Below are 11,930 nucleotides of genomic sequence, written 5' to 3' on the forward strand. Positions count from 1 at the left end.
TTTATTTATATCCACATGTGATCTCTGGTGGGTAGGTATAAACTGGAGAGAAGCATTAATACTACCAAAATTATGTAAGTCTCTTTTATAACCATATAGAGAACAGATGATACAATTTGTGGTTGTTAGTTTCATATCAGTCTTGTGTACAAGATTAGAAATTTAGTAATTAAGACCTATCATGTTTAATTATACATAAAAATGACTTCTTCATGATAAGATCCTGCTGTTAACATTTAACTATATGTGATAATGTCTACCATATATTAAGAGCTCTAAGTGCTTTGCACACATTTTAATCCTCATAATAATCCTACAACATAATCCCATTTTTCCCAGTATGCAGATAAAGAAACAAATTTAAAGAAGTTAAGTTATAGTAATAATCCTAAATCTAAATAATTCTAAATAATTCTAAAATCTCACATGTATTGTACTACTTAATCCTCATAACACAGGATTATGATATAGATGCTATTATTAATAAAAATAGCTTAACGATACAGTTAGGATTTATTGACAGATGTTTGAATCCAAAGACCATCTTTTAAAAATCAGTATTTAAAAACAGTAAGTCCTGTAGTCCTCTTCAATAAAAATATTAAACCAAACATTCAATTCAACAAGTAAGTCATTCTTAAGTATCTTTTAATGTTCTGGGCATTGTGGGAGAGGTTGGAATTCATAACATCAAGGTGTTTGCCTACAGCTAGGCAGAAAGAAAATATGAAGTAATCAGAAAATAGTTTCTAGCCAAATTTTGTAGTTTTGGCTTTATAATAAGCTTAGTGGTATTAAATGCTTCTAGTTCTAACGGATTTTTCTTAAAATAAAATAAGCCATTCCCTATATATTTCAGATCGCATTTTTAGACTATAGCAAAATCACTTTTAAATTGTTTTGATTAATGCTTAAGCATTTTAAAGCGTTTATGTATGACAGATAAAAATGTTCTTTTAGAGCTTTTTCTCATAAAGACCAAAAACCTGATACATGAAAAAACTGTTTCAGACAAATTACAGAAACGTGGGACGATTTATAAAGCATACAGCGTACTGAAAAACAAATTTCCGTATTACACGTTGACCCTGTAGACAGAAATATATTAGGTTAATTCTTTGTAAAATTTTTTTCTAGAGGAAAAATGCTTTTTAAAGTTCCCCTGCCATACCAAGTGAATAATAATTATAACATAAGTTCTAAAGTAACTAAAGTTTTAGAAGCATACCTCCTTTTAAATGATTAGTGGAAACAACAATTACAAGAAAAAGTAAAAATTTAAAAAATATACACATGGAATGATATTACAAATGTTTATAGGGAAATTATGTAAAAACCAAAAGATCTGATATATTTGCCTAAGAATTATCCTCCATTATTAGTTCAACTACACATTGAATCTACAACCTAAAACTATGTTAAATTTATATTTAATAACAAAATGACCATTTTAAATATGTAAGACAAAAATTGCTAATAAGTTTTTGTCAAAATAAGTGATAGATGATTGTGATTAATAACCATATAAAATAAGTAAGACTTTTTTTGACAGTCTGCACTTTTTGACAAGTAACACTCAAAATCCTACTCTTTCGGTTAATAATTGCCATTGAATTCCCACTTTGCACAAAATTTCAACTTACTTGTCAGGCTACATCCACACTTCTTGACATCCATGTTCTGTGAGAAAATCGTACCTGCTTTCAAAGACTCCCTGGAGCCAGAGTGTGCTTTTTATGTGATAGGAAAGAAGCTGACCATGAAAGGTGTGTTGACTGCTCTAATTTATAACATAGACTCTCTTAGAGTCCTTTTTATTAACGGCACAGAAATCTGAAGCAATTTCATTATTTGTAAAAAGTTCAGGGATACAATGCTTTTATTTGTTTAGTGAATTAAACAAAAGATGATTGCAGTGTATTTGTGTTTAAGCATAACTTTTTAAGACTATGATTTCATGTCAAAAAAGGAATGGGTTTCAACTTCCCTTTTTTTTAATTTTATTTTTTCTTCCAGTGTTCCAAGATTCATTGTTTATGCACCACACCCAGTGCTCCATGAAATATGTGCCCTCCTTAATACCCACAACCAAGCTAACCCTTCTCCCCACCCACCTCCCCTCCAAAACCCTCAGTTTGTTCTTCAGAGTCCACAGTCTCTCATATTTCATCTCCCCCTCTGATTTCCCCCAAATCACTTCTCCTAAAGACATGTGAAAAAATGTTCATCATCGTTAGTCATCAGGAAGAGTCAAATCAAAACCACATTGAGGTGGGCACCTGGGTGGCTCACTGGGTTAAGCCTCGGCCTTCGGTTCAGGTCATGATCCCAGGGTCAAGGGATCTCTGCTCAGCGGAGAGTCTGTTCCCCCCTCTTCTCCCTCTGCCTGCCTCTCTGCTACTTGTGATCTCTGTCTATCAAATAAATAAATAAAATCTTAAAACACACACACACACACACACACACACACACACACATTGAGATGCCACCTTAGAATGGTTAGTTAGAATGGCCAAATTAACAAGACAGTAAATACCAAGTGTTGGAGAGGATGTGGAGAAAGGGGAACCCTCTTACACTGTTGGTGGGAATGCAAGTTGGTGCATCCACTTTGGAAAACATGGTGAAAATTCCTTCAGAAATCAACTTCCCTTATGGACATTGGGGAAGGTATGTGCTATAGTGAGTACTGTGAAGTGTGTAAACCTGGCGATTCACAGACCTGGGGCTAATAATACATTATATGTTAATTTAAAAATTTTAAAAAAAGAAAGCAACTTCCCTTTTGACAATTACTTTTATCTGCAGAGTGAAGCATTAGGTACCTAACATTCTAGGGTAGAAATGAAAAAAATGGATGGGTATGTTAACGATACAATTCACACCCTTGTAACACGGGTATTACATTTTGCCTTTGGTTTGAAAAACTTTTTTATTTCATTTAATTAATTAAAATTTTAAAAATGTTTTATTTGTTTATTTGAGAGATAGAGAGAAAGAGTGCACAAGCAGAGGAGAGAGGCAGAGGAAGAGGGAGAAGCAGACACCTTGCTGAGCAGGGAGCCCAATGTGGGACTTGATCCAGGACCCTGAGATCATGACTTGAGCTGAAGGCAGCTGCTTAACCTTAACTGAGCCACCCAGGTGCCGGACAACCTTAAGATTTTAAATAATCCAAAAATGCATAATAGACATCACTTCTGAGCCTCATTTCCAAGTATATATTTTCTCCAGAATTAATCAACTGTCCACTTATCCTTTGGGATTTAAAACTATCCAATAACGTGCTGGTCAACATTATTTTTCTTTATTAAACAAGTTTAAGCATGTTAATGAAAGAGAGCAGGAAAACACTGATGATTCACATAAGAAAATCACCTGGAATACATTATTCTCTATCCTAGGCATTTGGGTGCAATTTATAAAATGATGAAGTAACTCTTAATTTATTCTAATAATAATGGAAAAAAAACATTGTGGTTTGTCAAAAGCCATTTACAACTTCCAAAGCAATTTGAGATAGTTACTGCAACTTTTTCCTCATTACGGAGTGCATTTAGAGCTTGTAACAAACAAATATATATATATTTGATGATTTGAAAACCATTTCCCCCCTTTCATTGCTTTCCAGTGGAACTGACGGTGGCAGAAGTGGCATCAATGTGGGAAAATTGAAAAAATAAACTCCAGGGAGTTCATAGCTGTCTTTCCACTTCTTTCAATGATCTGCAGAGCTTCTTTGCTCTAATAGTGTGGTGACATCCATTAAGGAAGATTGTCCCATTATCTTCATTCTACAAAGATGAGCCCTTCTCAGCACTCCTTGACTTGCCCTCCTCTCTGGCAAGAAGGCCACCCACGATCGCCCACTCCTGTGAAATGAGTTATCCCTCACATCCCAAGTTCATCCCCAAAGCTCCTCACCTGCTCCTTCCTTTCTCACACATAAAAACTACCAGCAATCTATGATCAAGACTCAAACAATCCCAATTCTGAGGAAATGGGTTTTGAGCCATAAATTACTCTCTCGCTACCACTCATTTCTTCCTTTTCCTGTCCTCACTGTTGACAAATAGACTTGTCTGTAGACGTGCTGAAACAGAACCTTCCCCAGCCCAAGGGGAAAGGAATGCTGTTTGTTTCCTTTTACCCTAATTTTATACATTTGTAAACATAGATAAATGAAATTAAAACCCACAATTTGTCTCTACAAAGCAAGTGAAATCTTTCTTATATTACATGACCTTATACAGGATTACAGAGGGGGAAAAAGAGAACAGACAATACTCCCCCTTCTGAATTGACAGTAATATCAATATTAATGCCTATAGATTTCTTTCACTGGATCCCTGGTGTATTTTGTACAGTGCTAAATACTTTTCATATGTTGAATCTTCAAAGGAGTTCTATGATTTTGGTATTATAATTATCTTGTTCTGTTTCACATGTCCCCTTACCTCAGTTGCGTCATCAAAGTGGGCATGATACTAATATCCGCTCATGACTTTGTGGTATCAAAAGATAATGCCTCTTAAGGTCTTCTAACATTAACTCCTCATGTCACTCTTTTCTCTGGCAATCCTGACAGACAAAAACAAACAAAAAGTAATTTTGAGAATGCCACTTGCTCTGACCAGAAGTGTGTACTGACTTCCCAACCATTACATGGTAGAGACCTTTACGGACATTTTCCTTTTGCTACCACTTACTACTCATTTACAGAAAGTTTCTGCATCTCAAAAGTAAGTTCATTCACTCTTTTTCTTACTTCCCCTCATTACAGTTTGTGAAGTTTCTTCTGTTTTAAATGCCTTCCTTCCTCCTTTCTTCTAATCCAAAGGTCACATTTAACACATATTTATCAAGCATTACTTATATGCCATTCTTCTAAGCTACATTTGTATTAACTCATTTAATTCTCCCTGAAACCTTATAAGAAACCCTGCTGTTTACTTTCTCCATTTTACAGATGAAGAAACTAAAGCACTGAGAATTCATGTTATTTGCTAAGAATCACATTGCTAATACCAGGTATTCCGGTTCTAGAATCCACTCTTAACCCTATCCTGAATTCTATCTTAGAAGGTCCAACTCACATCTTAGTAGCACCACAAATATTTTCTTATCTCCATCACTGAGCTGAAGTGACCTTTATTTTTCTCTGTATTATCACACCAAATATTGGTCAATTTTTATATAGTTTATTTGGCAGTTTAATGCATTTATTAGAAGTTGTGTCTCGGGGCACCCAGCTGCCTCAGCCAGTAGAGCATGAGACTCTTAAACTCAGGGTTATGAGTTCAAGCCCCACGTTGGGTATAGAGCTTACATTAAAGAAAAACAAAAGAAGTTCTGTCTTGATGTGGGAGGGGAAGTACAAGATGTACCTTAAATATTGCCCTTATGGAAGCTACAACTTAACAGAAAAGTGAGTAAAGGACAGGAAAGTGTTGTATCTTACTAATGGGAATGTATTATTAAAAATATATTACAAATACACTTATAATAATGATAATCATAGATTCTAGAAGAGATGGGACAGAGTGGTACAGGAAGGTTCCATCAAGGTGCTCTGTGAAAATTTAGCAGGAGATGAACATGGAAGACCTCTCTTCAGAGGACAACATGTGCCTTTAAACATGAAGGTTAAGCATCATCTAACTATGTGTTGAGGGACGAGAACATATTCAAGGAAGAATCAAACAAATGCACAAGAATTTAAAATGTCATGGGGGCACCTGGGTGGCTCAGTGGTTTAAACCTCTGCCTTTGGCTCAGGTCATGATCTCAGGGTCCTGGGATCGAGCCCCACATCAGGCTCTCTGCTCGGCGGGGAGCCTGCTTTTCCCTCTCTCTCTGCCTAATTCTCTGCCTACCTCTCTGCCTACTTGTGATTTCTCCCTCTGTCAAATAAATAAATAAAATCTTTAAAAAAAAAAAAGAGTTTGATATGTCAATTGAAGAAATAAGAGAAAATCAGAGTAGGGGATACCCCAGAAAACCAACAGGGAAAATTAATCCTGGGCAGTTGGGAAAAACATGTGAATATGTTTGGTGCTTATCCTTAGAGCAACAGAAAACCAGAGGAAGTTTGAGAAGTGCAGTGACATGACTGTAGTTTCCTTATGGTTGTAGAAACAGTGGTGAGTGGATGGTAACTGAACATAATAAATATATTAGTAAAACTCTGAGCAAGAGCTGTTTATCATCTTTGAAATAAACAGATAATAGAACAGGAACTTCTGAGAAATTTTCCAAAGTGAATTCTAATTTAAATACATGAAATTGAGGGGCACCTGGGTGGCTTAGTTGGTTAAGGTCTGCCTTCCGCTCAGGCTATGATCCTGGAGTCCTGGGTTCGAGCCCATATTGGGCTCCCTGCTCAGTGGGAGTCTGCTTCTCCCTCTTTCTGCCTCTCCCTCCGCTCCTCCTCTTTCTTGCTTACTCTCTCTCAAATAAGTACATAAAATCTTTTAAAAAATGCATGAAATTGATAGTGATGATGGTACTATATAATACAAATACATAAAATGATATAGAATTATAAGGGGGTAGAAAATTTCATTGAAACTGAGAGATATAATAATGATGATAATAATTTATAGGCATTGAGCCTTTAGTCTGAGGCACAATCTGTTCTAAACATTAATGCGCATTAACTCATTTAGTTCTTCCCAAACTCTATATGAAGTAGTTTATTAGTTGAAACAGTATATGGCTGCTTTAACAGAAATGAAAATAGTGATGTAAGATAATTACAAGATCTATTGCTCTATTACACAGAAGTATAAACTGGTAAATGGTCCAGGGCTGCTGTATTAGTCTGTCCATGAGATCATCCAAAGACCAAGGTTCCTTCTGTCTTGTGACTCTCCCTCAACCTACCCCCTAGACCAGTGCTCTCTGAAAAATATATGTAAAGCACATGTGTAATTTTTAATTTTTTATTACTCACATTTAAAAAAAATAAAAAGAAATAGCTAAAATTCACTTTAAAAATTCACTCAGCTTAACCTACTATATCCAAAATATTATAATTCAAACATGCATTGTATCTCAATTAGATGTTAAGTGCATGTTTAATTACATGTTAATTGAGAAATACTTGGTCCACATTTCGGGTTCATAAAAGCTACAGTTAAAAAGATAGATTAAGGGGTGCCTGGTTGGCTCAGTGGGTTAAAGCCTCTGCCTTCGGCTCAGGTCATGATCTCAAGGTCCTGGGATTGAGCCCCACATCGGGCTCTCTGCTTAGTGGGGAGCCTGCTTCCCTCTCTCTCTGCCTGCCTCTCTGCCTATGTTTGATCTCTGTCTGTCAAATAAATAAATAAAATCTTTAAAAAAATAGATTAAAAAAGATTAATTTATGTGTGTTTCAAAATACTTTAAAAAGTTCTTCGAGGGGCCCCTGGATGGCTCAGTCATTTAAGCAGCTGCTTTTGGCTCAGGTTGTGATCTCAGGGTCCTGGAATCAAGCCCCAGGTTGGGCTGCCTCCTCAGTGGGGAGTCCCTCTCCTTTTTGCTCCTCCCCCAGCTTGTTCTCTCTCCCTCTTTCAAGTAAATAAATAAATAATTAATTTTTAAAAAGTTCTTTGATAACTAGAGTTATCAATTTTTAAAATTCATTAAAGCCAATAAAATAAAAAATGCATTTCTTCAGTCACACTAACCACATTTTAAATGCTGAACAGCTGCATGAGGCTGAAAACCACTGAACTGGCCAGCGCAGATCAAATCTGTTGTTTTCAAACACTTTTCAACCACAAAACTAGCTCGTTAGCACTGTATCTGAATTCTAAACCAAGGAATGGGGGAACGGGAGGTAGGAGAAATCAGACCATCACCTGAGGTGTGATCTAGAACGTAGGCACGTCTTATTGGCCAGAACCTAGTCACATGACCAGAGAGCTGACAGCAACACAGAGTTGCTAGGAGGTTAGGATACAAATTAGTCTCCTGCTAGATGGACATCTTCCCTGCTAACACTTTGTATATAAGGGAGGAAAGAAGTGAGCTGAAAAGAGATTTGCCGTTACTAATACAAAGATGAGATGGATATTGGTAGGCATTAACAATCTACGCCATGTGCAGACACTGGGGCACTAACTTTCAGATAAGGAAAGGGAAGCACAAAAAGATTATGTGCCTTGCCCACATTTGTGCAATTATTAGCTACTAAAGTTGAAAAAGTTACATTTGGACCATGATATAAAAAATGTTTGGAATTTCAACATGTTTAACATGTAAGATTGTAACCATTGTTACCTAAAATTTTCTTATTTCTTAACTTACCTATGTTGATACTCCAGATACTTCAGATTATATAAACTTTGAAGATGAGAAAAAGTATAATTCAATTCCTTCTACACTTTCACAGTGCTTAATACCATGTAATGTTTTAAACGTTTCTATGATGTGTAGTCACAGTGTAATATCCAAAGGAGAGTTACACCATTCCTTTCACCTAGGTCGTATTCATTAGCCTTTTTTTTCCACATAACTTCTGATTATATGGGTTCAAAGAGAAAGATAAATTTGAAGATAGAGTAAACAGCTAAAGCTGTGGGACGGAAAGACATAATAACTCGATAAACACCCAGAGACATATTGATTCATGTTTACTTTGTAAGGTTTGACTTCATCTGGTTTTGTAAGTCACTGATGTCTTCTGGGAGAATTTCTTTTCATCATGAAGCATGATATTCTAAATATACAAAGCACAGAGCAAATCACTCGAGCTTTTATCTGGTCTTTTACATTCATGTGACTCATTCACCTTTCCTTTCACCTTCATTTTCCCATGAGCACTTGCAAATTTATTGTTTACACCCATTGAAAGGAGAAAAGATCACACTTATATAATATACTTGAAACCATATATTGTTCTTTGTAGTTACTGTGGATAATTACAGGATATTTTTGTTTTATTAGCTTGATCTTTAAAGTTGAAAAAAAGAGTTTTGTTTTGTTTTTGTATATCATTTGCATTATACAGATATATAATTCTAACAAAATACCTACCATGGAGAAATCTACCAAAAACTAAGACAGTTTGCCCAACAAAGAACAAGTAGCAGTTGTCAGGGCAGAGTTTTGACCCCAGACCAAAAACTAGATCTTCCAACTTTAATCTCTTTGTTTTGCTAAAACAATATAACATACTAACTATTCCTGTCCACCTAGTGATTTAGTAAATAGACCCTGTGATGTTACCAAAATTTGAAATTGTTTTCAGGTAATGCATATTTTTACTTGAAAATAAAACATAATATGTAAAACAATACTGATTTTTTGCTTTCAACATTAATTTTTTCAATTATCTGAGTTCGTTGAGGCCCTTCTAAATGGCTCTCTACATTGAGGGAATTGAATTGCCATTTTATCTCCACATTCTATTTGTTGACACATGTAATTTATATATCTTCTCAAAAGTTCCCACATTTTCTCAAAGCCTGCAATATGAAGAATGATTTTTTTTTTTTTTTTAAGATTTGCTTATTTAGTTTAGAGAGAGAGCATGGGAGCAGGGGAGGGACAAAGGGAGAGAGAGAGAAGCAGACTCCTTGCTGAGTGCAGAGCCCAACATGGAGCTCAACCCCATGAAGCTGAGATCGTGACCTGAGCTGAAACCCAGGTTCAGGTTCAGACACTTAGTGACAACTGAACCAACCACAGGCCCCAGAGAATGATTTTAGCATATGGACTAATAGGGACAAATAATTCCAAGTTGAAATTCACAGGTTTTTAGTATAACTTGGCCTGAGCCAGATCTATAACATCTATGTTGACTCGCAGCAGCCTTAGAAAATCAAGGCAAACCTCAACTTATCCCAGTTATGTAACCATAAAACAGCTACACAGTGTCATCTTCCTTATGGATAGTTGTTATTCAGAGACAAATAAATCCATTAACTGAATGAAATGTATATGGAACAAATGGCAACTAAACCAACAAACTTTCTGGTATTTTTAAGAACTAAGGGTATTAGTATTTACTAGGTTATATAGCCTGGAATCAATCGGTCCCTTCCAGACTGGAACAAAAAATTCACAATGTCCAGAATCCAATAAAAATTACAAAATATACAAAGAAGTAGAGAAAAAAAAATGTGACTTGCAACTACGAAAAAATATCATTAATAGAAACAGAACCAGAAACAACAGAGATGATGAAATTAGCAGGTAAGGACTTTAAAGAACATCTGCTACAAATATATTCAAGGATTTAACAAAGGCATGCATATAATGAAAAGATAAATGGAAACAGTAAAACTAAAATAGAATTTCTAGGACTGAAATAAAGGAACTGAAATGAAAAATTCACTAGCTCAGCCTAACAGAAGAATAAAGATAAGACTAATGAATTTCAGGAAAGGACAATAAAAACTATCCAAACTGAAGCACAGGCATAAAAAATGCTGAAAAAATATGACAAGAATCTAGTGATACGTGCAGCATATCAATCTAACATATCCTTAACTGAAGTTCCAGAAAGAGAATAGATGCAGAAAAATATTTGAAGAAATAATGGCTAAAAAATTTTCCAAATTTGATCAACATAATAAACACACGGATCCCAGAATGCTCTACAAATCCGAAGGTGAATAAACAGAAAAAAAAAATCATATCAGAATACATACATCAAATTGCTGAAAGTAGTTGATTAAAAAAATTTACAACAGCCAAATAAAGATTCCTTATGTACAGGGAACTAATGTTAACAATGACCAGACTTCTCATCAGAAATAATGTAAGTCAGAAAGCAAGGGGTGCCTGAGTGGCTCAGTCAGTACTCTTGGTTTCAGCTTAGGTCATGATCTCAGGTTCTTGAGATCGAGCCCTGTGTTAGGCTCTGCACTCAGAGAGGAGTCTGCTTGAGATTTTCTCACTCTCCCTCTGCCCCTCCCTTCACTTAAGCTATAAATTAATTAATTAAGTAAGTAAGTTTCAAAAACTTTCTAAAAAATTTAATATTTGTTCAGTGTTCCAAAATTCATTGTTTGTGCACCATATCCAATGTTCCATGTAATACGTGCCCTCCATAATACCCACCACCAGGCTTACCCCATCCCACCCTCCAAAACCCTCAGTTTATTTCTCAGAGCCCACAGTCTCTCATGGTTTGTCTCCCCCTCCGATCTCCCCCAACTCACTTCTCTTCTCCATCTCCCAGTGTCTTCCATGTTATTCCTTATGGTCCACAAGTAAGTGAAACCATATGATAATTGACTCTCTCTACTTGACTTATTTCACTGAGCATAATCTCTTCCAGTCCCACCCATGTTGATACATACAAAAGTTGGGTATTCATCCTTTCTGATGGAGGCATAATACTCCATTGTATATATGGACCATATCTTCTTTATCCATTTGTCCATTGAAGGGCATCTTGGTTCCTTCCACAGTTTGGCGACTGTGGCCACTGCTGCTATGAACATTGGGGTACAGATGACCCTTCTTTTCACTACATCTGTATCTTTGGGGTAAATACCCAGTAGTGCAATGGCAGGGTCATAGGGTAACCCTATTTTTAATTTCTTAAGAAATCTCCACACTGTTTTCCAAAGTGTCTGCACAAACTTGCATTCCCACTGACAGTATATGAGGGTTCCCCTTTCTCCACATCCTCTCTAACACTTGTTGTTTACTGCCTTGTTAATTTTGGCCATTCTAACTGGTGTAAGGTGGTATCTCAATGTGGTTTTGATTTGAATCTCCCTGATGGCTAATAATGATGAACATTTTTTCATGTGTCTGTTAGCCATTTGTATGTCTTCTTTGGAGAAGTGTCTGTTCATGTCTTCTGCCCATTTTTTGACGTGATTATTTGTTTTAAGTGTGTTGAGTTTGAGGAGTTCTTTATAGATCTTGGATATCAGACCTTTGTCTGTAGTGTCATTTGGGAATATTTTCTCCCATTTCGTGGGTTG

Source organism: Mustela lutreola, chromosome 11, assembly GCF_030435805.1.
Source record: "Mustela lutreola isolate mMusLut2 chromosome 11, mMusLut2.pri, whole genome shotgun sequence".
NCBI lineage: Eukaryota > Metazoa > Chordata > Mammalia > Carnivora > Mustelidae > Mustela > Mustela lutreola.